A 27,261-nucleotide genomic window follows, 5' to 3' on the forward strand; every position below is an offset into this window, starting at 1 on the left:
TGGAAACCTCTTGAAAGCATTGCGCTATACAACTCTTGAATCATTTGGGTATTTTAGTCGTCCCTTACGACATTCATAGCTACCGCTAATATATTCTGAGCCCATTTAACTGCTGGCGGTATGAGCCATTTTGTTAGCTTTTGTCTTGAACATCGGCAGAGATAGTGATCAACCGACTCTCTTCCTCCTCATTCTGGTGGTTTCTGCCAGTGCCAGCGAGGTGAACGAACGCAGGGTGCCATATTTCTTATGAATTTGTTAGGTAAGTTCACTTAACCTAAGTTGAATAGCGCTGAAGATACAGCTAAAAGAGAGCTATGTAATTAATAGATTTAACTAAGTAAAAAGCGATATTATATTTCAAATTATGGAAGGATGAACAAAAAGTTGTTGCTAAGATCGTTAAGGAAAACTTAACCAGTTGTATTGGCCTACAAAGATAAAAATATGTTATTTCACAAAAGAATTATTAGCTATGGCGCGTGAAATTTCTAAAACTGTGAGTCGTAGCATAGCCTCATTAAGGTTCAGTTGGTCTTAGTTATGACTATCAATAGAAATTTGACGCGTCCAACGCTTTTGACTAGTAACAAGGAACTACCTAATTATTTTCTAGCTTTTATTATTATTATTACTTATTGTAAGTATTGTTTTCAATAAAACCGTTTAACTTAAAATTTCTTTTAAATTATTTTATTATCAAGTTTTTAATCTTTATTTAATTGCCTTTTATTTCTCATTCTATTTAGTTCATTTAGTGACTAATTTTTACAAGGACTCTTTCCTGACAATTTGTTACAATCTAAGTCCTCAATACATAATCCTTCCAAAGGCTTTACTCGACTCAGCGCCACGCATGCTTGTCCCTCCTCGAAATCAAAAGTATTTTGTTGTCACTTCTTCCGGACTGTATGTAATATTTGTTCCAAATATGAGCCAAATCGGACCACAAATACGAGTGTTTTTAATATCTCGATCCTTGCAACAACTATTGGGATTTTTTTTTTCATAAAGCGATTTCTATTTCTGTATGTAATATGTTTTCAACTATGAGCCAAATAGGACAACATATACGATTTTTTTTTAATATATCGATCCTTGCGCCATCTGGCGAAGATTTTTTTCGTATGTCGCTTTCTATTCATTTGTGTAATATGTGTTCGAAATATGAGCCTAATCGGAGCATAAATAGGATTGTTTTGAATATCTCTATACCTGCGCCATCTAGCGGCGAGTTTTTCAAATATGAGCCAAATTGGACCACAAATACAATTTATTGAAGTATTTCGATTCATGCGCCACCTATCGGAGTTATTTTTCATATTATTTCATTGTCATTTCGTAAAAAACGGCCGGCCGCTACACAGAGTCAAGCTAAATAAAACCGGTTAAAAAGTTGTCCATATTTTAAGCTCTACCCTAACTTGAAATTTGTTCTGCTTTTTATATATAATTGACATTTTTTACTCGCATTTGTATGCCCATCTACATGGTTTTGTACATATAAAATACTTTCTTTCTAAAAATGTGTTTATGTATATTTGACACCAATTGAATTCAAGCGAAAAAAATTATCGCGTATGCGCGTACGCCCTGCATTTATTATTTTGCTTTTACAATTCAGATTGTTGACTTATTTCGCGTTTCTTTCTTATTTACACATTTGAATTATTCAAGGTGATTTGGTGGTCTATAAATATTTTTATTAACATGCTAATGAATTTAGTGATCATCATATATATTATTTATAATTGCAGTTTTTATGTACGAGTCACTTTTTCGCTCTTTTTTGGAATCCAAATCTATAAATAAAGTTTTGGTTGTAAAGATGAAGATTCGGGTTATTAGCGAGCTTTGGGCAATTTGGTCGTAGTGTTTTTGTATAGCTATATTTTATTAAAATAATTTGTTAAAACTAAACGATTGTGAGCACACAAAGAAATGTATTTGTACTATGGCACCATTGTGAATATTATCGGCAGTTTCTATTGTACGCTAGATGGCATCGCAAGATGTAAGTTTTAATTTATTGGCGACAGTTGTTAGTATGCGCTAGATGGCAGCGCAAGCTGTAAGTAAATAGAACAAATGATTTATGTTGATATTTGATAAGATACTTTTATATTGGTTGCGCCAGATACGCACGGGTCAGGCTCGTTAAAATAAATTTGTTAATTCATTACAGAAATATCTTGATACATAATCCGGCCCACAATGAAATAAAATTTCTTAAGCTTTTTAGGGAAATAAATATTTTTTACCCAGTTCTCTAAACAATAGAGGCCCCATTCGGATAACCTTATATCTAGTTTTTCACTAGAATGACACCAAAAGAGAGAAAAAAGAGCGCCTCATCCGAAAAAAAAATCGCCTTTCATTCGACTGAACAGATATATAGTAATAAATAAAACTGTTATTCAAAATTTGTTAAAATTATAATTATGGACATATAAGAAAAAAAGGGTTGACTTTATGACCATTTCTGAAAAGCAGGATGGTCATAATATTAGTAGTGTTAAAATTGTAACCATTTGAAATTTTAATTGACTGTGTGGCCATTTGAAGTGGGCATAAGGCCACTTGAAGTTAGGTTGCTTCACAAACACAACCCGGGGTAGTATAATGAAGTTAATTTTGAATGGTATTTTATAACATTTGAGGAATTTTTTAAGACCATTTTGAGGATGTGTACTTGTGTAATGCTTCAGTACTATCGCCAGCATTTTTGATATTATTTTTGGGATAATTCCAAGACAGTTTCTGGATATACAACGAATTTTCTCCGAATTATGATAGCAAAAGTTCTGCACTGCATCGGTATGTATTCGTTACAGTTCGGGGATTACTCGAGATTTTTATTTTTGGTATCATTTAAGACTATTTCTTGAAAATTTGAGGATTGTTATCGTGATCATTTTGGAATATTAAGGGATCACGTTAGGATTGTATACGATCACGTCAATCTCAATACCACCAAATATGGTGAAAATGTTGTTATTGTATCGTGGAAGCGAATGAGATATGGATGGATTGAATGCTACAGGCTTTCGAAAATTTTCTGGTTTTCCTGTCAATTCTTTTTGAATAAATATTAAGATTGTTTAGTTTCAATGTACTAAACAAGTTAGGATGATTCTTGCATCATTTTTTCCAAACTTAAAAAAAAAAATATTATCAACTGTTGCATACATTTTTTTAATCTTTTTAAAATTTTTAAATATTTTTGTGCTTGAAGATTTACATTGCCCTACGAAGTGGTCACGAACATCATGATCTATGTGTATGTTTTCTGTAGGGGAATAATATGGCTTTAATGCGAACAACATCAAAATCGGCCCGTAATCCAAAAATTTGAAAAATTTAAAAAAGTTTTAAAAAGTAACTGCAAAAATCTATAAACATTTTTTGTATATTTTATTTTTGAAAAATTTGGAAAACATCTGCAGAATCATCTCAACTTTGTGAAAAGCCCAATTTTGATAATTTTGGAACTATTTCAGAATTATTTCGTATTTTTCACTTAATGGTTTCGGAGGCATTTCTGGACTGTTTCGTGGTTGATTTTAGATATTAAACCGATGCAAGATGAAACTCGAAATACTTTAAATATAATTCTACCAAAAATTAAGTCTCCTTTCATTTCTTAAACTTTTTTCCGCAGATTAATGATTTTACGCAACTACTTGAAGAGAAAACCTTCCAGCATTTTGATCCAAAGAATAAATGACTTATAAAATGTATGAATGAATGAAATGAAGTGAAATTAATTTCAATTGAAAGATCGAAAATTGTGTTGTCCATTATTATTAATTGTTTTGATGCGATATATTTGTTGTTGCTTTTGCTGTTTTTACTTTTTTGTTGCAGTTCAAAGCGCTAAGGCAAGTGTATGTTCGATGTTATTGCAGCACAAAAACATTTGTATGTGTGCGTTGGTGTAACTCAGTTAACGCTGTATGGCGTTATTATCATCAACATCAATGAAAATGAGTCAAAATGACGACGTCGGCAGCACCATCAATAGTGAGATTAGCAAAAAAAAAAGTTAAAGACTTAAGAAAATATGTACAAAACAAAAAAGAAAAAATTTTCTAATTCAATAAAAATGTACTGCCGTTTTCCACCACATAAGCTTACAAATCACCAACCATCAATATAATGGTATGCAGCATTTTTAGTCGAGCTCATCTCATACCATCACTATGCCATTTTTTGTGTCATCTACAAAAAGTTTGGAAAGCAGTCGAACTTGTTTTATACCTTTCATTAACAAAAAGTTATATAAACAATTTTGTCCGATATTTCTAGTGGCGCCAAAAAAGAGAGATAGATCTACTTATAAGTACAACGAAGTTATAGGGATGATGAGCTATTGTTTAGGATGATATGGCGCCCGTTTATCTGTTAGTTGGGACTCATTGTTTTCTTCACATTTTAGAGATACCCCGACGAAAGATTTTTGAAAAAATCACCATGATATAACCATGCAGCCGATAGTTCTGATAACTTGAAATATTATCAATTAAATAATTTTGACTATATCGAATATCCTGAAATGGTTAAGGAAACAGTATCTATATGATCGCGAGGACAGTTTTGAAATGATCTCGAAAGCAGACTCGAAATTTTTTCAAAATTATTCTCAAAAGATTTCATAATAAATTACAAAACTTTAACAAAAAACTTTCAAAACAATCTCGCAAGCATCCACGGAAAAATCCTAAGCTATTTCTAAACTGCGACTTAATTAATTTGTCCGAAATTGTCCCGAAATGGTTCTAAAGTTTAAGTTTACCCCAAATGGTTCCACAATTACAAAACAATCAAAACAATCTCGCAAGCATCCACGGAAAAATCCTAAGCTATTTCTAAACTGCGACTTAATTAATTTGTCCGAAATTGTCCCGAAATGGTTCTAAAGTTTAAGTTTACCCCAAATGGTTCCACAATTACTTCTAAAATATTCCGAAATCTCGACATTAATTCCAAAACTGAACCAAAATAACTCCGAAATAATTCCGAAAATTTCCAAAACGATCCCGGTACAGAAATAATCTCGAAGGCAATCTCAAACTAGTAGTGAAATTATTCCCCAAACTCCAAATGACAAAAAAATAATAATAATAATTGCAAACACAAATCAACGCGCAAAATCTCGAAAATTTCGCCTCATGGTCACCAGCTACTCCCGAATTGACTACTTTTACAATTTTAAATTTACCGCGAAATAATTTTAAAATACTGCCTACAAAGTTTCGAGATTATGCTGAAAATAATCCCTAACTTTTTGAAAATACTTCTGAAATATCTAAAAGTTTCCTAAATAGTTGCGAACTGATCTGGACATAGTGCGAAATTATTCCGAAAATTACTCCAAATCATGCAAAAGAAGTTTGAAAATAATATGGAAACTGTCAACTATCAAACTGTCAAAAACCCGTGCGCTTTGAAGTCAGAGTAGTTTTGTTTGCCATCCTGAACATCGGCAGAGAAAATGATGAGTCCACTTTTTTCCTCCTCATCCTGACGGCGGCTCTATTGGGAGGATGTTGGTATAAATAAAAAATAAATGTAAGGCGCGATAACCTCCGAAGAGATCTAAGGCCGAGCTTCTCTTCCAATTTGCGTCGTGCTCCTCTTGGTTTTTCCCTACAAATTGGCCGGACGGGACCTACATGTTTTATGCCGACTCCGAACGGCATCTGCAAGGCAGATGAGTTTTCACTGAGAGCTTTTCATGGCAGAAATACAATCGGAGCGCTTGCCAGACACTGCCGAGGGGCGACCCCGCTTAGAAAAATTTTCTTCTAATTGAAAAATCTTATTTCTAAAATTTTGATGTTGCTTTGCCCGGAAGTTGAGCCCAGGGCATACGGTGTGATAGGCGGAGCACGCTACCATCACACCACGGTGGCCGATGTTGGTATGCATTGGTGCAATAGCGCAATGACCTGTGATGATATGCGTAAGTACTCTCACTGCCTTCGTCTCATTCCTTGCTTGAAGGATATCTTATGTTCTGCAGCTAAAAGACAAAAACCGCATCTTTCTTAAGTTAGCTATTAGGTTAGCTAATTTATAACGTTAGGTAAACGCGTCAAGTGAAAATTACGTGTAAATCTTCCTAAGGTGCACTGCTCACAACGCTAAACGTTTTCAGGTATGCTTACCTTTGCACCTTCTCAACCCCAGGTTGATACCTATTTTTGTCTAGCCGCTTACACCAGACAAGGCATCCATTCGTTAGTATCGGTAAAATGACTATGTTGTACATACCATGAATGATATCCGGTGACAGGCCACAGTTCCTTTCGAAGGCCTTGTAGTATGCTACCAGAGCTTTCTTTAATCTCACCTAAATGTGCGTTTTCCTGATTAGAAAAATGCCTGTGGTCTCATCTGGATTATGTTCTATGTGCGTGCTGTACTTCATAAAAATCTGTTGAGTCGTTCCAGTGTATGCTACTGCTTCAAAGTTCATCCAGGTTAAGGCTTAGTTACATTCTTTGAAAGGCACACAGTTTCCGGCACAGTCGTATACACTTCTACCCTTACTTTTTTCTTCATACCCATTCCTGCTTTGCATGCTGTTTTTGTTACGACTGCTGCTAGTAAGGTGGCTTTGATGACTATTTAACTTTGCCTCTGCTTGCTTGAAACATGCGTCCATATGACTTGTTGTTATTGTTGTAATAATATTTGCTTGAAGCTTGTTGTCACGACTCAGCGTCGAGATACGCACAAACTTACATCCTAGATTCGGTTGCTTACCATCGGCTCCCGACAAAATACCGCTTTTTCAGCTGCTGCTAAGCGCTTTAGGCACATTATTGGACTTTTTTAAATTAAACTGAAGTTCCCAGATTCCCAGTTTGTTGGAGGTAGCGGATGCAGCGTCTTGTATTCACTTACAATTTTTTCTTTTTCCATATATCTCCCACCCCTTTTCACTTTTCGACAATTTTCTTACGATCTTGTCTTATTGGTTTTTTTTTCCTCGTGCCTGTTATGCTTTTGCTTGCTCAGCAAACTCGCATTGCATTAAAAGTGAATCTTCGAATGGCCCCATTGACCGAGTCATCGTATATTAGAAGCGGGAAATCTGCAGTGAAATTTTCTGAAGTTGTCATTCTTTAGCGGCGATGTGATTGCGGCCAGATGGCAATTGATAAAAATTGAAAGGTAACTACTATTTTGTTATTCGATTTTGTGGTCGTCGTGAATCGCAATTGATTGTGTATATTCGGCTTATTGAAACTGCTAATGTTTGCAAGCTTGCAGCCACCGTATTTGTTTTTTGGTAATAATTAATATGATTTCAATGTATTGCATGCATAATGCAATGAGCTGTGGATACTTTGCTTCCAACGAATTGTTGGTTGGAGAGTTAGTTGGATAATATAAAATATTTTTATGGGGGCAAAAATTCATAAAAGGATCTTTGGCATTGGGGTTCAGCGAAAGCATTTAGGCGATATGAACTTCTTGATAAGGCATTGTGATTGAATTGAGAATGTGTATATATGTGTGTATGTGTATGTATTTGGCACTAAGCTATGTATTAGAAAGCTATTAGTGATAGGAAATTAATTCAAATATTTAAACATCTTTGTGGTTGCGTTTATATTTTAATCTGAGGATGGGGACAATATTGAATTTATTAGAGATAAACCGCAAATAATATGGTGAAAAAAAAAATTTTAATAAGCATAAATGAAAAACTTTTCGCTTATAAGTGAGAGCATAGTTCCTTTAAAAATCAAAAGTTAAAAATCAAAAGTTAAAGGTCAGTCTATATGATTATAATTCTAAGGCGATCTAAGAAGTTGATTGCTAATATACTCTGCCGGCATATCGCTATCTGTCTGTTTCTTGTTCTTGTAGCTTTATCCTATCATTAACTCCTACTCTTGCTCTTATTTCTTCTTCATATTCAATCTCATGTTCTTGGTTGCCTTTAACACATGTCCTTTTGCCCTTAGTTCTCTCCTTGAATTCTGCCCGTTTTTACACGTTCAATTTCTTTCCCTTTTCCTGCTTTCTTTCTTTGTATCATACTTTCGACATTTTCGCACTCCTCCCTGTAGTTGCCTGGTTTCTTTCTCACTCCCTTGCTTTAGTCTGCCACAATATCCTCATCGCAATATTTCTTTTTTATGTCATTCACCAATAATTTCTTTTGTAAAACAAATTTTGCTCCCCCTGCTTTAGACTAGGTCTTCTTCTCTCACTCCTAACTTTTCATTCCGTTTCATCTCACACTTTTTTCTAACCCTTTCTATTTTCTGGTCCTCGTTTTCCTACTTCCGTGTTCTCCTCCCTCGCTCTTTCTATCTATATTCCTCCTATGATTTCTTTAAAACTTCTCCTTTTTCCCCTCATACCTTTCCTTTTGCCATAGCTTGTTCCTTAGCTCAGCAATTTTATTACCCTCTCTCTTTCTTTTTCACCTTCATTTCTTCTGCCAAAACGTTACTAGTTTATCTCTCTCATCTTTTTCCAAAGTTCTTCAATGAGGGAACTAACAGTCCAACACTGAAGTTACAACTAAATAGATGGTAAAATGTGTTTAAACGTTTTCGAGCCCACATATTCCCTTCTAATAAACGGCAGAGTAATGTGTGACTGGATATTACGAAGTTATATTTTTATCCGCGTAGGAAGACCGGCAACGTCAAGGAAATTTCCGTTGGAATATTCAAATATGAAACAACGCAGCAGGACGAAATAATCATAAACTGTCGGGAGATCGCCAGAGAGTAAATAACTCCGTTCTCTTGGCAAATACTAGAAGCTCTCTAGAACCTATGCCACTTGCTGCTCCTAGATCTGAAAGCTGTAGTTGTAGTCTTAGCCTGGAAAGCGCAGGGCATGAACACAAAACGTAGTCGATTGTTTCCTCCTCCAACCCGCACTTCCAACATTTGCTATCACTGACCAAGCCTAATATAAAGGCATGTGGGGAAACCAGCTAATGGAGGAGACTCAAATCGTTCGATATCTCTCTTGTATCCTAGTAGCCAAGGTACCTGAAGCAGTCCTTTTCCTTATTTATTCACAAATCTGCGACTTTACATTCTCCAGCATAGCTTACGAGCATTATGTTGAACTGCGACCTCGCTAAACATCATCATCACACAAATAAGTTGCGGATTTAGTCAAAAACCCCAACACAGAAAACTGCTCATATCGCTTGACCAATCAGGAGCTTTTAACACAATCAATCGCAGTTTAAAATGTGGATCGCGAATTATTCTGGTCAGCAGTCAGCAAGTATCAGTCCTGTTCAGGAATGTAAGATGGGAACCAAGAAAAACTAAACAAAGGATGCAAATCAACAAGAAAGGGCCCGGCCCCTGCCATATAAGAAGTCATCTCCTATACTGTCTTAAAAACTTGTCCGAATATATAGAATACTTTAGCAATAAAAGTTAAATGAACTTAAAAAATACACAACAAATTCGTGAATGAAAGTGATAAACACCAAATTGAATTGGTCAACGGGTAAAGTGTTTTGCATACTAAGTAATGAGCAAATACACAAACGCGCATACAATACATAGGAAGAAAAGTGAGAGCCTTGTGAGATATGGCTAAAGGTCAAGTTGTCACGCAATGCATGAAAAATACTTAAACGCACATACACACCGCTATCTCAACGACATGGAAATAAAACGATTTGTTGCCACCAAAACCGTGGCATGCCACCAGTTGTGTGACTTGAACAAAAAAAAAAAAAAAAAAAAAAAACACTTAGCGCACAAAATAAATGTAATAAAAATAAATAAGCAAAACTGATAAAAGTGCGATGACAATAAGCAAAAAAATTTGCCACTTGTGCGATAGCTCAAACAGGTTGTAAGCACAAGTGCTTTAAAATTTTTACCTACACTTGGGTGCTTATATATTTTTAAATGTTTTTGCACATTATTGAGGAAGTGGAGATATAGTCATTATATATTTATTTGTTTCAACTGATGTTACTTAAATTTATTATATTTCGTATTTTTTATTTAATTTAATTTTATTTTATTTTATTTTATTTTATTTTATTTTAGTTTATTTTATTTCTTTTTATTACTTTGTTTTATTTTGTTTTATTTTTTTTTACTTTATTTTATTTTATTTTATTTTATATTATTTTATTTTTCTTATTTCATTTTATTTTATTTTATTTTATTTTTATTTTATTTTATTTTGATTTATTTTATTTTATTTTATATATTTTTTTATATTTTTTTATCTTACTTTTTGTTTTATTTTCATTTATATAATTTTATTTTTTAAATTTAACTTTTATTTTAAGTTATTTTTGTTTTTATATTTTATTTACCTTTCTTTATTTGGTTTTAACTAGGTTAGGTTAGGTTGGGGTGGCTGCCCGAGGGCACACTTAGGCCAGTAGTACTAGGCCCGTTGTGATACCACGAAAAACACCGTTACCTCTCCTCTTCGAACCATTTTGAGGACCTGATGAAATCTACCAGGTCCTTGACGTCATGCTCCACAACCTGACTCATAGTATCAAGAAATGGAGCTCCCAGAAAGCGCTGCCGTGCTCCGCTTAGCGCTGGGCAGTTGCAAATGAGGTGAACCACCGTTTCCTCCTCCTCATCTTCTTTACAACTCCTACAGCACCGACGATAAGGCGCTCCTAGCCTTTCTGCATGCCTACCTATGAGGCAATGACCCGTTAGTGCCCCTACAAGTGTGGAAATTGTATCCCTTCTTAGGTTGTAAACGTGACGGGACCTTTTAGGATCCCATTTAGGCCAGGTTTCTTTCGACGTTCGACATCCCGGTGTTTGTAGCCATCTTTCGTCGGCTTGACGGTAGATGTGCTCTTTTAGCATTAGCTTGCATGTGGACAGGGGCATACCTAAGCGTTCTTGTCCAGGAAGAACCTGCTTGGTTGTACCCTGCCTAGCGAGTTCATCTGCAATACAGTTTCCCTCGATATCCCTATGTCCAGGGACCCATGTGAGGTGTACACGGTTCTGTTGAGCCATCTCTTGAAGAGATCGGCGACAGTTTAGTGCTAGTTCAGAATTGAACGAGTGGGAGCCCAGGGATTTTATGGCAGCTTGGCTGTCGCTGAAGATAAAAATTTCTTTGCCGACAATGTATGTCCCTATCCTAGCTGCGGCTTCCATTATGGCTGCAACTTCTGCCTGGAATACACTGCAGTGGTCGGGTAGTCTGAATGAGAGCTGGAGGTCAAGGTCCCTTGAGTATACTCCACCCCCAACTCTCCCGTTTAGCTTGGAGCCGTCCGTGTATATGGAAATGCTGTTGCCCATAGCAAGGCACTTGTCCGACTCCGTCCAGTCATCCCTGCTGGGTATGTTTATCTTAAAGTTGGTTTCCGCAACTGTTGTGGTCGCACAGCGATCCGTGCTAGGAGGGAGAAAACTGTATTTGTTTAGTATACTTGAGTGTCCTGTGGTACTGTTGTTCCAGCACGACAACTCCCTTAGACGCAGGGCTGACGTTGCCGCTGCTCGATGACCAGCCAGATCCAGTGGAAAGATGTCAAGAATGACCTGAAGAGCTTCGCTAGGCGTTGTTCTTAGAGCCCCGCTTATGCTTATCATGCTGGATCTGTGGACTTTACCCAACAAGTTTAGGTTTGACGCCTTGCTCAAGGCTGGCCACCATACGACTACTCCATACAGCAGTATGGGTCTGATAATCGCGGTATAAATCCATCTGCATATGTTGGGGGTGAGTCCCCATTTTTTGCCAATGGCTCTTTTACACGTATATAATGCAATGTACGCTTTCTTTTGTCGCTGGATAACGTTGTCCTTCCAGTTCAGCTTTTTGTCTAAAACTACGCCTAAAAATTTGGCTTTATCTGCCAGGCTTAGGCGCACCCCGTTTAGTTCAGGTAGGTTCAACGATGGTATTTTGTATCGTTTGGTATATAAGACAAGCTCTACTTTATCGGAGTTGACGCTGAGTCCACATCGGGAAGCCCACAAGGAAACCTCTCGCAATGCTACCTGCATCAAGTCGCACAAAGTTTGAGGAAACTTGCCTCTGTAGATAATCGCTAGGTCATCAGCATATGCCACGACCTTCCCGCTCCCCCAACTAGTATCTCTTAATAGCGAGTTTACCGTTAGGTTCCATAGTAAGGGGGAAAGGACACCACCCTGGGGCGTGCCCCTTGCGACAAATCGTGTTACCTCAACCTTCCCCAGTGAGGAGAGCACTTTCCTTCCCCTGAGCAGTTGATCAATTAGTCCCACTAGGGGTCTATTTACGTCCAGATCAGTTAAAGCAATGTTAACGGCGTCTGGACTTATGTTGTTGAATGCTCCTTCAATGTCTAGGAAGGCCACAAGACAATAATCCTTTTCGAACAAGGATGTTTCTATAGTAGAGACTAGGCTGTGTAGCGCAGTCTCCGTAGATTTACCTTTGGTGTACGCGTGTTGATAGTCCGAAATGAGATTCCTATCAATGCTTGTAGTGAGAAAATCGCTAACTATTCTCTCTAGGGTCTTGAGTACGAAGGATGAAAGACTGATAGGTCTATAGTCCTTCGGCTCGTAATGAGAGGCTTTGCCTGCCTTAGGAATGAATATGACCGTGGCGCTCCTCCATGCACACGGAATATAGTTCATAGCCAAACAAGCGGTATATATGTGCCGCAGCCAGTTGGCTGATACCTCCAAGGAGTAGATAAGTTGAGCGGGTACAATCCCGTCTGGTCCAGCAGCCTTAAAAGGTTTAAAACTTTTGACTGCCCTCCTCACTCTCTCCTCAGTGATGGGTATATTCACAGCTTGGTTTGCTGCAGGTACATCCGGTGCGTTTGTCATATTTCCCGGGAAATGTGTGTCCAGGAGCAGCTCTAGAGTTTCCCCTTCTGTGCTGGTCCAGGTACCATTCGGTCTCCGCAGAAAGCTAATAGCTGTTTGCGTCTTAGAAAGCACGCACCGTAGCCTGGATGTGTCCACGACACTCTCGACTCCAGTGCAGAAGTTTCTCCATGAAGTTCTCTTCGCTTGTCTCAGGACTTTTTTGTAGGTTCTTAGTTTGTCCTTGTATTCTAGCCATTGTGACCCGTTATCAAGGAATTTGGCTTTGTTAAACTGTTCTCTACAGGATTTACGAAGTAGGTCCAGATCATGGGACCACCAGTGAGGTTTACGCTTACCGCGCGGTTTTGGCAATGGACAGGCCTGTTCTAAGGCTTTTGAGAAAGCCGATGTGAAGGTTTCTACCAGACCCTCTAGCTCCATCGTTGATGAGAGGCTTTGTGGGGGCAGTTCTGGTAGTTCTCTTGCTAACAGCTCATTATGTAGTTCCCAGTTTGTATTACGTGGGTTACGTCTCGCAATGGGCTGATCGACGAAGAACTCTAACATTACTTCAATATAGCGGTGGTCTGAAAAGGAATGTTCATCAAGAACACGCCATTTTTTAACCCACCCATAAACGCTTTCGCTACAAATAGTGAGGTCAATAACCTCTCTACGGTTTTTAGTAATAAAAGTTGGTTCATTACCTACATTGCAAACTACAAGGTTAGTTGTTAAAAGGTACTCAAAAAGTGACTCACCCCGAGTGTTTATGTCGGAACTACCCCACTGCACGTGGTGGGCGTTTGCGTCTGTCCCAATTAACAGATGGCTTGAGTCGGCCACCAGATCCTTTACCGTCTTTTGTGGAGGAGGTTCCTCTGCGTCGTACGGCATATAAACGGAGGCTAGCGTTAATTGGGTGCCTCCGCTTGACAAACTGGCCGCTGTGACGTCACCATTGCTATAATTAGGCAAGAGAAAGATATTTAGCTCTGACTTTACTAAAATGCATGTTCTCACTTTACCTTCATCTGCAGCTCGGATGAGCTTAAACCCAGTGGCCCCCAATCCGCAAATCCTTGAGTTGTTCACCCAGGGTTCTTGGATAAGGACCACTTCGACGTCGCCTTTAGAAAGGCGACTGATGAGAGCAGCCGAGGCTGCCTTACTTTTGTGCAGGTTTATCTGGAGCAACCTCAGCATGAGCTTGCTCAGACTCCCCTGCCTCCATCACCGTGATGTTGGGATCCTCTCCGTCGCTATCCAGCAGAGCATCCTCCATCGACAAATTGCCCAGAGCCCCTGCGCAATTTGACGTGGCGGAAACCACGCTTTCGGCGTCGGAGATTTCCGCTTCCACTTCGGGTGCCTCAATGTCCGTGTCCAAAGAGGCACTCGAAAGGGATGCGCGCTGTGCGTCCCCACGGTATACGTGAATTACGACCTCCCCGAGGCCGTAAAACACTCTTCCTTTGCTCCGTCTAAGGGGCTCGAGAGCTTCCTTATTCAGGGCTAACACGACCTGTCTCCTAGGTCCTTCAGCGTCCTCGACTTGGATGACACTCCAGTCCTGCGTTGGGAGAGCCGGGTTCATCAGTTGCAGCATCCTGAGAATTCTCTCAGGTTCTGCTGGAACCGCTGGAACCCATGCCCTGGCCCTTGGCCGAGCCGGAATGTCCTTCCAGTCAACGACCTCGATAATCGCCCCGGGATAGACTTGTCCCAGCTTTGCGGCTGCTGCCTTGTACAGCGCAACAGACCTTGCGTCCTCGCAAGCGAGTACCTTGATTTGGCCCTGGTACCATCCTGCATCAGAACCTCGCGGCGGACTACCCGGAGACTCCATCAGCACGTCGAGAACGGCGTTGCCGATTTCATTCCGGACGTACGGCCACTGGTCTTTAGGGATTGCACCACGGTCATTCCCTCGGTCCAGGATTCCTATAAGGATCCGGCCCTTGGCTACCTCGGCAAAGCTGGGTTTGGCTACCGCGGGGTGATTCTGGTGCCTTTTCGGCGGTGGTTTGATATCCTCATCGGACCTTTGACGTTTATATGGGGTTGCGCTTGTTGGCAGAGAACCCCGAAAATTCGGCAGTAGAGCTCGCGCCCTTTCCACCGAATTCCTGGCGTTCTCTGACAGCGTTTCCAGCGGAACACCCTCATACCTTGACAGGACTTTTGCAGCCCTTCTTTTGTTCCTGTGGAACGATCCCTTGTGGGAATCTTCTTGAGAAGGGGTCCGACCCGTAGTTGCCCTCGCGGTCGTACCCCCGGATGATGTCTTCATTATGGCTCCTTTCTCCTTTGGCTCAGTGTGACCAGATCGTGGGACCCCTGTCACAGCCGTGGGGAGAACAGTCGCCATACCGGCGTCAGACGGGCGCCCAGCATCAGCAGGCGCGTCAGTGTTCGCCGTTGCCAGCGCAACTACCTTCGCCGCCATACTGGTGCTTGCCCCCGTCCGATCACCTAAGACGGTGTTGACTGAGGTTGCCCTCTTGTCGTCCCTGGGGAGCCGACCCGTCGTTTCCAACGCAGTCGCTCCCCCGGTTAAAGTAGCTGTTGCGGCCCCGTTTTCCCTTGGCTCGGAGTGGCCAGGTCCAGAGACCCCTGCCACAGCCGTGGGAAAAAAGGTTGCCGTTCCGGCGCTTGGTCGGTGTCCGACAACAGCAGGCGCGTCAGGGTTCGCCGTTACCAGCGCAACTCCCTTCGCCGCCATACTATTGCCGCCCCCCACCAAGTCGCTCTTCACTTTAGCCTTGGTAGCATTGGTAGCCCTCCCTCGTTCACTAGGGCGTATGGATGCCAATGCTGTTGTCCTTCTCCCTGTGGAGGAGAAAGGATTATCATTTTCTTGTTTTTTTTTATTTTTGTTGTTCATCTTGTTCGTACGACCCCTTGCTAGACGAGGCCAGCTTAGGGTCACCTTATTGAAAGGGGGAAAAGTGTCGTCCGCCGCGGCAGAGCCCCTTACCGCGGTAAGACCATTTTTACTCTCTGAGGCGGCCCGGTGTCAGAGAGGCTCCGTACAAATACAGCCAGATTAACCTCCCGGCTGCAAACCATCCAATGGGCACGGTGCCGCATAACACCCTGGATTGGGAGGGGACAGATCTTGGTCATCGCTCACCCCAGGACTAGGCCACCGCAGCCATGGAGATCCATGTGAACCTGCATCCTACTGGGTGGCATAGTCCCGTGGTCAGCGACTAAGCCCTCGCATCGCGGCAAGATGTCTGCCCTTCGCGAGGGTGGTTTTAACTAAGTTTTTATTATTTAATTTTATTTAAATTTATTTGATTTTACTTTATTTTATTTTGTTTTATTTTATTGGATTTTATCTTATTTAATTTAGTTTAGGCGACCAACGTGGTGTGATGGTAGCCTGCTCCGCCTGCCACACTATATGCCTTGGGTTCACACCCTGGGCAAAGCAACATCAAAATTTTATAAACAAGTTTTTTTCAATTAGAAGACAATTTTTCTAAGCGGTCGCCCTCGGCAGTGTTTGGCAAGCGCTCCTAGTGTGTTTCTGCCATGAAAAGCTCCAAGGGAGCAGATGCCGTTCGGAGTCGGCATAAAACACGTAGGTCCCGTCCGGCCAATTTGTAGGGAAAATCAAGAGGAGCACGACGCAAATTGGAAGAGAAGATCAGCCTAAAGTCTCTTCGGAGGTTATCGCGACTTACATTTATTTTTTTATTTTTTTATAATTAATTTAATTTTATTTTAATTTGTTTATTCCATTTTATTTTTTATATTTTATTTTATTTAAGTTTAATTTACTAAAATCTATTTTATTTTGCTTTATTTTATTTTATTATTTAATATTTTGCTATTTTGTTTTACTTTATTTTGTAATAATTTAAAAATCCTAAAACATTGACATGTGAACCTTTGTGAGCGTTTCGCGTGTGCACAATGAATTTCTGCCCAAAAAGGTAACTTAATAATATTGTCCGTAAGTTAAACGAGAAAGCATAACAAAAAAGGCAGTAAGAGGTCTAAGCCAAGTGACGTTGGTGTTTATATTCGGAGCTCCACCCCTCATCCGCACTGCTCGGTCACAGTTTTGCGGCAGAACTTTCTTATCTTATTGTGTATTTTTTTCTTTTTTTTAACTTTTTTTCTTCAACAACAACCGAAATTTGAAAAGGCAATTTACAAGTTAACTAACAATTAACCATTTATATTGTACCTACATTTTGTGCCTAACAATGTGTGCTCTTACTTAAATACACAGCAACACACCTAAACACATGGATAGGAACTCAAGCACTACTTGAAAATATGCAAAAATTTTCGGAATGGCATTGCTCAAAACAAAAATAAGTCTGCCAATTTTATATATTTTTTTTTTGTTATTGTTCGCTGACTTACTTTGCTTCCTCGCCATTGTGCACTGGGTCAACTTTCGCTTGCAAACTGTAAAACAGAGACATTTGCTTCAATAGTACAAAGGCAAACTTATTTAAAATAAAACGAGTACACTAGTGGCGTTAAAAATATTCATATGGATAATTTGTTTACGAGAAACAATTGTGGAGCTTTGGTATCCAACTAATAATCCTATTTTAGCGCGCTATACCTGAGACACCATTTAGCTTTACTTTGAAACTAGGTGGGCGCTACGTGAGCTCCATGGCTTCACTCTCTCTTATGGGCTAGGCAACCATCTTCTCGAACTGAGAAGTATATGCCTCACATATATATGTATGTGCTGACCATATCCCACTTGCCGCTTTGGCAGGTCATGTTATCGATAACAATGATTGGGATAAGTCGCTAAGTGTTTGTTTCTTCTACCCCATTCTCTGTTTGGCGAAGTGCTCACATAAGAAGAAGTTGTGGCGAACGTTGGTAAGCTATCCGCAGTATAAGAAATTCGGGTTTTCAACCATTCCCATTCTGTGGAGGTTTTTACGGACGTGACCGTGTCAGATTATAAATTGGGTCAAGTGTAGTTGACCTCTCTGTTTGGTCACCCTAACTATGGCATCAGTTAAGGAATCAGTTTCCTGTTCCACTTTCCTTACTCGACTCGGATCCGCCGACTCGGTAAGTCGAAGCTATTCGTAGCGACCCTCTCCGTAAGACTCTCTTCCGCTGTTTCAATACGTCCGCTCAGATTTGTGCACCATGTAAAAGTATAGAATCTGCGGCTGCTGAAATTAGCTTCCTTGTACATAACTTTGGGCCGCCTGTGTTAGCCAATAATGAACACAGACTCGCTTTTGTGTGCGCAGCCCTTTCGGATTTTCTCCGAGAAGTTCAGTTTTTTGTCTAGGTATTTCAAAGATTTGTTATGTTATCTTATGTTATTTCATGTTATGTTATGTTATGTTATGTTATGTATATGTTATGTTATGTTATGCTATGTTATGCTATGTTATGTTATGCTGTGTTATGTAATGTTATGTTATGTTAAGCCGAGACTTTGTACGTAACGAGAATTAGAAAATTGAAACAGTTATGGAAATGGGTGTGGCAGTGCCCACATTTACATCGAAAAAGTTGCCATTTTTTTGGCGCTGTATTCTGATAATACTAAAATACACTCGCAGTGTTTGTCAAATCAATACCGAGGAGCGGCCACCCTTGGACCACCCTTTTTTCCTAATTTTGATCTTCGGCGTTTTAGGTTGAGCAATCTACTGCCACACCATGACGGCCGCCACGGCGGGATGCGGGGAAGGAAGTCGAAATTGGAAAGCAAAGTAATTCAAAAGCAAAATTGAAGTATTTAGTTTAGTTCAACGAGAACGAGATGATTCTGAAACAAAGTTATCTCCATACTAAATTCGACAAGGGATATTGAAAAATCGTTCCACTTTGCGTAAAATACGTTTTGATTTGGCCAACTATTTTGACACCACTGTATGTATATGCATAACTTTTGTCACCAATATTCTTTTAAATGCAAAGAGTAACAAAAAGATTCCCAACTACTTACACTACAACAACAACAACGTATTATCTAAAGCTTCATGCAACGTCCAACATGCACGCAGCTTCACTTTAGTGTAGTTGTTGTTTGTGGTTGAACCTAATAATGTCACTTAAAAAGCAATTTTACAAATTGTGACAAAAAACTACAGCAAAACAAAGCATAGCAATAAATGCAATAGCAAAAGGCACAACAAACAAAGGCTTAACAGCAACACTAAGAATGTCAATAAGGAAAAACTAAGAAAAAAGAACATTATATATTAAAGTAGCATGAAATTAAAGGAATTACTAACGTCGACAGTAAAAACTCTTGGAAAGCAGGCAAAGTCGCTTGAGTCTCTTCATTTATATTTATTTTTTTCTGGTAGTTGCTTTACAACATTATCAAGCCGATTTGTATGTAGGCAAACGAATTTTTTACGACTAAAAAGAAAAAAATCATTCATCCACAATAAAGAAAACCTTGACTTTACTCTAACAAAAATTGCTGGGTAAAGATAGATAAATGGTTTTAATGTCACCTGCTGAAGAAAAAGCCGTTGAAATTGCTCCGCTGGCCGACTTTGTTTAACTCAGATTTATTTACATTTCTATTGCCTTTTGCCGTTGAGGTGACACCGCTGGGAATCATGACAAGTTCAATTGCTGATTTTTTTTGTGGTATCAAGAGGGTCACACTAAGCAACAAAAAAAAAGATAAAAGAGAAACGTAAACTTAATGCATAATCTTAAAACGCTTTTGTGGAATTGTAATGAGCAAAACACTGATAACAAAAGCATAACGCAGAAGAAAATCATTACAAATTAAAAAAAGTAAAAAGTAGGAAATAGTGTTGTGAAAGATTTTAAAATATAAAATGTTACTTCATTTATAGCGGGTCACGGAAAAGGAAATTTAACTTTAGCAAGTTAAATATTTAAGAGTTTAATTGAAAATGGGGCGCATGAAAATGTAACAAGGAACAAGTAAGTGTAAAGTGGCTATACATTTTTCACAGCGCAATATATTTGTGGGTAATTAGAGTTATTTTATTTGGGTGATTCAGAAAGTGTGGTTATGTTTTAAATTTTCATGATATCACAAATACGAGGACATCATGATTGTGACATCACAGCTCATAATAATGCCAACACAAAATCTCTGTCACGGATATAGATGATAATTTAGCTGCGGTAGCATATATTTATGATTGTTGCTGTTACTTATATACTGTTTTTTTTGTCGCATTATACATCGCAATCACGGTTTACTGCGCCATCTATTGCTACTTAATTTTAGTATTTGGAAACGTGATTATTAACGAGACACAGAAATCGTCACAAATAGAGAGTAATGGCGATTTCCACAAAGTTGCCGGCAGGTACCTCCAGGAGTTGTTCAGTCGCTGTGATATGAATATTTAATAACTTTAGTGGTGATAAATTTACAACGGAATGCAAATTTTATGCATTTTGAGACTTTTTAAATGCCGTAATTGATTTCTTGAGTGAGCGTGTTACTTAGTTTTTTGCAGACGTATTAAACTTCAAGCATTGTTTGCAAATATGTACTATCAACAAAATGTAATAAGTGGAGAGTTCCACTTTAGGACCATACTTGACACAGCATGAAATTTCGGACATTTTTATAAGTTTAGTTATTGGGTAGTAGAAATCAAAAAACTCAATTTTAATAGAGAGCAATTTCAAATTTCACTCATATGCGCAATTCCTAACTAACTCCAATTGAGGCCAAAGTTTATATGTGATATTTTTTACTAAATATGCATTAACGTCCAAAAAGTGCGAAAGAAAAATATCGTTTATTTAATTAATCATGACTTCGCTAATATTCGCACATTATTGGGAGTTTTTAAGAGACGACTTCGAGTTTATATCTGAGCATGTCGTATATATTGTAACAAATTTTGGGAAATTCTGCTTAGTTTTCACCTTCTGCTATCGTTCGAATCCCTGAACTATCGCATAAATAACACAAACATTCAGTATAGCAATATTTCTTTATTGACTAGTTTGGGAGTAGTACCTCACAATTGCAATACTCGCGTACTTCGCTAAAGCGTGTTAAAATAAAACTGATTCATTTTTCGTCAGCTTGCGCTGCTTTCATACTCTCGGATAACTCGTTCACCCATTTCTCCTAAGGTCTAGACTTTTCGCGAACACCTGCTTATATATGTTTATATTCTAATTATATAAGAGTATATGAGTAACAACTTCTGCTCTTAGCTGCCGACTACATATACATATGTATGTGAAATATTATCTTTGCTGTTAGCTTAGCGGTTTACATGTATGTGTAGCTGCTCACATTACTGTTGTTCTGCATTCATTTACTAGCAGCTGGTGATGTATAGAACTGCTAATATTCGCCAAAATATAATCTGAAATAATACTTAAAAAATGAAATAGTGTAAACAATAATAAAAAATTGGCTTTAGACTTCGCATGGTGTAACCACCACCGACTGGGCCCGTATTACGTGTTACGATCCATGTACGATAGGATTAGTGGCATAAGCAAACTAGCAACAAATAGTACTCTATAGATCCATAACTTATTATTATCCTTAGAAATATTTTGACAGTTGCACAGTTATCACTTGAGTGAAAATGGTTTTCAATCGCTGATCGTAACACGTAATAGAGGCCCTGGTTATCATATCTGATGATCATACTCATCTTACAAATACCATACCAGGTTTGCATCATTTTAACAGCCGTAGCATAGACGCACTTTTATCGGGAAAATGAAGTATGTATTCGTATAAGAAAAAAGTGAGTGACAGATCCCCTTTCATATTTCTTACAAAGTAGAAGAGATGTAATCAAGTGACAATAATATTTTCGAAATGAAACACACCTGTAGTGAAGAATTTCATTAAAATGAAACCTAGAAGAAATTATAAATTCCGATTATGCACTTTAAGCCACGCAGAAGATAATTTTATGACTACGTATTAGAAATATGCCAATATCTTCACAACAAGCATAAATAAAATAATAATTTCAAACAAAAATGATATCATGAAAGCAGTGCATTGTTTTATTCAGAACTTCTTTATTGGCGAAACGCCACATTTACACTATACGACACTACATGCGATGGAATTTGGCATTTTTCTTAAAGGGTCATGGACTTGTGCCCTTTAATAATAAATAAATAATACCAAGGAATGTTGAATAACAAGAAAGTTCATCGCTTGCTCTTATGGGAGAGAGAGAATTCAACATACCGTTTTATATAAGACAATTTTCCTACGACGTGGTGAATTTCTGAGCCACGAACTAATAGTTCCAGTTTAGACACAGATAAAAATTGGCGGCCGCTAGCGCGATGAAAGGGAGACAGTGAAAAGGAAAGTGTTGCCAACAATCTGTGTCTGAACTGGGACTATCAGTTCGTGACTAAGAAATTTACCACGTGGGACAAAGAACGATAATATGTGATGTTGATTTCTCCCGTTATTCGACTCATTTTGGTTATGCGTTATTCCCACTTATTTTATACTAGCCAACGTTCATGACAATAAAACAGTGTTTTCCAGATAGACGTCATAGTTACCTATCATGTGAAAGACATATTGGGTGTATAAAAACGTTTAAGATGAGAAGACCGAATATATACTTCACTTCAATATTCAAACATGATCAACGCATCATCTTATAAAAGAAAATCTATTTTCTGAAATAACATAATTGTGGATTTTAATAAGTTGTGGTCCAAATATTAAAAAAGTACTCCATTATCAAGAGAAGGGGCATGAACTTCAGTATCACCGAATATTCCTACTTCGCATGGCCCATGGAGTCCCCATAGCATCGAGCCCCATATAAAGCTTAATAAAATATACCTTTAAGCTTACTTAACACAACTCAAGTATTGCTGATTTTCATAGATAAAACTATAAATTATATTTGGTATCGTAGAAAGGTTGACAATGAAATCCGAAACACCGATTAGATTTTTAACTCAAATAGGCATATAGTAAAAAAATAATAAGATAACTAAGAGTTTTCATTTTATATGGTAAATTTAACCCAATGAGGGCTTTAATATAGAAAATTTAACTAAATATTTTATTAAAACTATGTGTGAAATTGGTATAAAATTATGCGTTTAATTTAGAATCAAAAATTTGAACGAGTTTTTTTATTTTCTTTGCAGGTGCTGAACGAAAAAAATTTGTTAAAAAAGAGTTACATTAAAGGTAAGCAAAATATTTTTAGTAAAAGCTTACTTATCAACTTAAGTGCTAACATCTAATCAAGACAATAATGAGCGAATAGCAACTGTGGTGGAGTTCGCAAATTTTTTTTTTTAACGATTTTTATGCTAGCTCCCTATACAATTAGCAATTACAACCTTGAGCAAGTGTATGAGTTTCTTGACTTAGGGGTTGTGATGTAAAGCAAGCTTAATTTCAACCTTTATATTAATGCAACTCTCAATAAGATTAGAAGTGTGTTAGCATTTGCAAAGCATTGTTCAAAAGAATTTAGTGATCTTTATCTACGAAACCCCTTTTTACCACATTGGTCAGGCCAACAATAAAATATGGAGCGATAGTCTGGAATCCGCGTTATCAAGTTCATGCAGATAAGTTAGAATCAATTCAAAAACAGTTTTTACTCTTTACCTTAAGGGATTTTCAATGGGGTTCCTTGTTAATTTTTCTTCCTTATACCAGTCAGCTTAAACTCATTAATATTTTTAGCATTCCAAGTCGTAGACAGATGCTTGGAGTAATTTTTATGATCAAATTAGTGTAAGGCTTGATTCCTAGTCCTTTTTTACAAAACGAAGTTAACGTTAAACAATGCAGAAACAAATGTGAACTAAACGAGCCCATCCGCAGTCCGCGTCAGGATTATAAATCGCACTCAAGCATAATTGATAGTTTGGAATCATTTTTTAGCATTAAACATTCTATTCCTACCTCTTTTATTAATTAGCAATTCACTTACCCCACTAACCTGATTCATATATAGTATCACTCAACCTAGCTTGTTGGCGTTTTACTTAGCTGATGAGTTTAGCAATTATCTGCGGTTAAGCAGTTTTAGATCTCGACACTTAACAAGTCCCTGCCTTTCAACGACTCGTAAAAAAATTACAAATCCTGTGTCATGCGAATGCATGACTGTTGGGTGTACTTTGGACCATAACACCGTTCGGAATTATTATTATTATTGAAATTCTATTATTCTTAAATTTTAACTAATAATAATAATCATCTCGTTAGCCATGTTAAAATGGAGCTATTGAGTACCACAATTGTTATTGTACGTGAAAAATCGTTTGCTAAAATTTCAACAAATCATATCGTTTAAAATTAGTGAGCTCTAGCACTGGCAAAAGCCATCATACCATCGCAATGATCCTGATCCAGATGAATAATTTTGCATGTAAATGCAATAACAATGATTAGAGCCAAGTAAATCCAAATAGCAGTGAGCCAGATAATTTGTTACTTTCTTATCTTCAGTTTAAAATGCTGCCTTTAATAAACCTACTTTTTTCAAAAATATATGGCGCTGCTTGGCCTTTAGTCGTATTTGGTAAATGAAATACAACGACATCTGCCTATCACAACTCATATGTACAAAAATATTGTGACCTCTGCTTCTCAAGTCTTCCAATGGGCCAAAGCATTCCCGTGAGAATTGAGCATGATACGGAGCTAGAAAACTCACTGGAAAATCTCGCACTCCCCAATTTTTCTTATCCAGTATGTTTATGTAAAATTTAAAGTTCGTAATTACCCAGCAAACACAGTAAACGGAAAGCATGTTCTGAAAAGCTTAAAGAAATCAGTTAGGTGGAACTGGCTGGTCCATGAAAACGCCAATTTTTCCTTCACAACACATTTGAAATTAAACATAAAATAGTTGATACGGAAGCATGGTTATAACCTTATAAATATAAACTTATATCAAAGATTAAAAGAAAAAAATACGTTGGCTTTTTGTTTGTATATAAAGTAAAGTCATTAAAAAAATATTCGTTGTAAACGCTTTCAAAAAGATTCCTGGAAAAAAATGTATAATTTTAATTTTGGAAGCTATTATATTTTGCTTGCTATAATAGTTATTTCCAAAAACATTTATTGAAATGTTTGTTGGGTACACATTTTCATATCAGCGATATTTTTCCAAATGCTATCATTGACATGATGTCACTTAATAACACCAAACACAAATAAACGAGCGAGTGCAAGGTGCAATGCGTTTACCAACTGACCTTAAAATTTAATGAGATGTCACAAAGAGAAAATTAAGAAAAATCATAAAGAAAAATATTTATAAATAAACAAAACTGTATAGAAAAAGTCTCCAACGCATACTGACACTATAAAAGGTATCGTCTGCACGCCAGCTTCTCATCAATATTCCATGGCATCACTACGAATGCAACTCATCATTAATTCTCAGCGGTGCAATAGAACTACGACTAGACATTGTTTCATGTCGTCAGCAAAAGCAACGTTGTACCATTTTGTGTCTACAATAAAAGTGCTAGCGCGTGTCGTATATTCTGCTTGCAACATGTTGTTGCTTACTGTAAAAGTTCAGTTATTTATTGGTTCAGTACACGGCTGGAGTGTTAACTTTCATTTGTTGGTTGTTGTTGGCTGTTGTATAGTTTGGCTCAATGGCAGCGTAGGAATGTTAAGAGTTTGCGGCTGGTGTCATCCATTTCAATTTTAATCGATATACCACCAATTTATGGCGGCAACGGAAAAAGACAGGTTGACATTTTCAAGTCATTATTGCTGAATTTGCTGGCTTTTTAATTTTTTTCTATTATTTTTTTTAACTTTAAAGCTTTGTTATTCCTTTGAAACGCTTTTCTATTATTTCTTATTATTATTTTTATTCATTGTTTTGAAAATAGTAGGCGCTGTGAATTCTTACGTACTTACTTATTGTGTAGATGATATAAGAAAAAATATGACATAAAATATCCAAAGCGCGTTGTATCATACAATACAACAAATACTTACTTTGTATGTGTGTGCGTGTCACATTGTGCTAGTTTTTTACTATTTGTTTGCCGGCTTTGGTTTTTTTTGACGTTCTCATTTTACACCACGTTTTAATGTTTTTCTTATTAACTGCAATATTTACATCTACGTGTGACATTTTTTAAGTCAGCAACAAAGTACCAACTCGAATATGCACACATTGTTTCCTACAAAATTTTCAGCTAATTGTAAAAGAATTATCGCCCTGTGAAGACTTTACCTGTCAAGAATGATTGATAAATTCATTAGAAAATAGGTTAACACAACTTAGTGACAAGCATTGAAAATATTTTATGTTCTGTTTTTTAACAACAACTCACACTGCCATAAAGAAGAGTATCTACTGTAATCACTCAAATGTAACTGATTCGAACGAGTTTTTACTGAGAGGTTCTTCAATGACTGCCAAGAGCGGAACAGTATAGCTTTAATAGCAATATCGGTGCGACAAGTGGGTAAGAAGTATAATGCATCTTATGAGATGACCTTTGCAAGACTTTACTCTTGGAGAACTCAACGTTCGAACCGCTGTCGCCTTTTCTCCTACGCAGTGAGCTGTCGTCTTTTGGATCGCCTTAATATATATGAGAAGTGGGAGCAAGCGCGATTAAGTGACGTAGTTCGATTTGGATGGAGGCAACAAAGACCGTGTAATATATTTCCTGCTTGCAAAACATAATTCAGCACGACCATTTCCGACGGCCTGTTTGATTTTTATCTTATCATTTCCTCGCCGCGATCTTTTTCTGGAAGTCATGGCTATGAATCGCACGCCCCAGAGGCAAGGTTCGCTCAGGGCAAAAACCCGTTATCCTTGATAAAAGTAGAAGAGACAAAAGGAAATAACCAAAGCCAAAAGGTAGTATTATCAATTTTCTCGAAGTGTAAGTGGTTTTTTGTCGACGTCTTATCGGTTTTCGACGAGATATACCGCAGTTATTTATTCCTTATCAACATATTATAAACTTCTTATTAATAGAAAAGGTTATCAGTGTGTTGAATATTATTTATCGATCAGTTATTGGTATTTTATCAATTTTTCATCGAAAAATAATCGATTTGTTGTCGAAAATTTATTGACTTTCGAAGTCATATCGATACATTATCAAAAATTTATCGATGCGTTATCGAACACCATAAATGTGTTTGCCAAGTGTTACCAGTTTTTTATCGGTGCCTTATCGATTAATTTCGAAAAGTGATCGATTTGCTATAGACAAGTTTGCGACTGCTATCAATTCGTTAAATAATTCTATCAAAAAAGTCTTGATTTGATATCGAAAATTTACGGATTTCTTATCCGACTGCTACCAATTTTTTTTTCGGTGTGTTATTGATTTGTTAACGATGTCTTATTGGAATGTTAAGAAACAGAAGCCGATAACTAGCCTACAGTAATTCGCTGTCGATAATAAGCCTATAATAACACGATAGTTTGCCGTTTTAAGTTGTTGCCGACATAAGGTC

At 37.7% G+C, this 27,261-nt stretch overlaps 1 protein-coding gene across 1 annotated transcript in view; it reads left to right on the top strand.

The window, feature by feature from the left end:
* LOC137237262 (uncharacterized) overlaps positions 1-27,261 on the top strand; it is a 207,698-nt gene that overhangs the window by 55,752 nt on the left and 124,685 nt on the right. The window contains exon 3 of the mRNA XM_067760684.1: positions 22,935-22,977. The gene's annotated coding sequence lies outside the window, so the exon portion shown is untranslated. The remainder of the gene's footprint in view (positions 1-22,934; positions 22,978-27,261) is intronic.

The sequence above is a fragment of the Eurosta solidaginis genome, chromosome 1, assembly GCF_040869045.1.
Source record: "Eurosta solidaginis isolate ZX-2024a chromosome 1, ASM4086904v1, whole genome shotgun sequence".
Taxonomy (NCBI): Eukaryota; Metazoa; Arthropoda; class Insecta; order Diptera; family Tephritidae; genus Eurosta; species Eurosta solidaginis.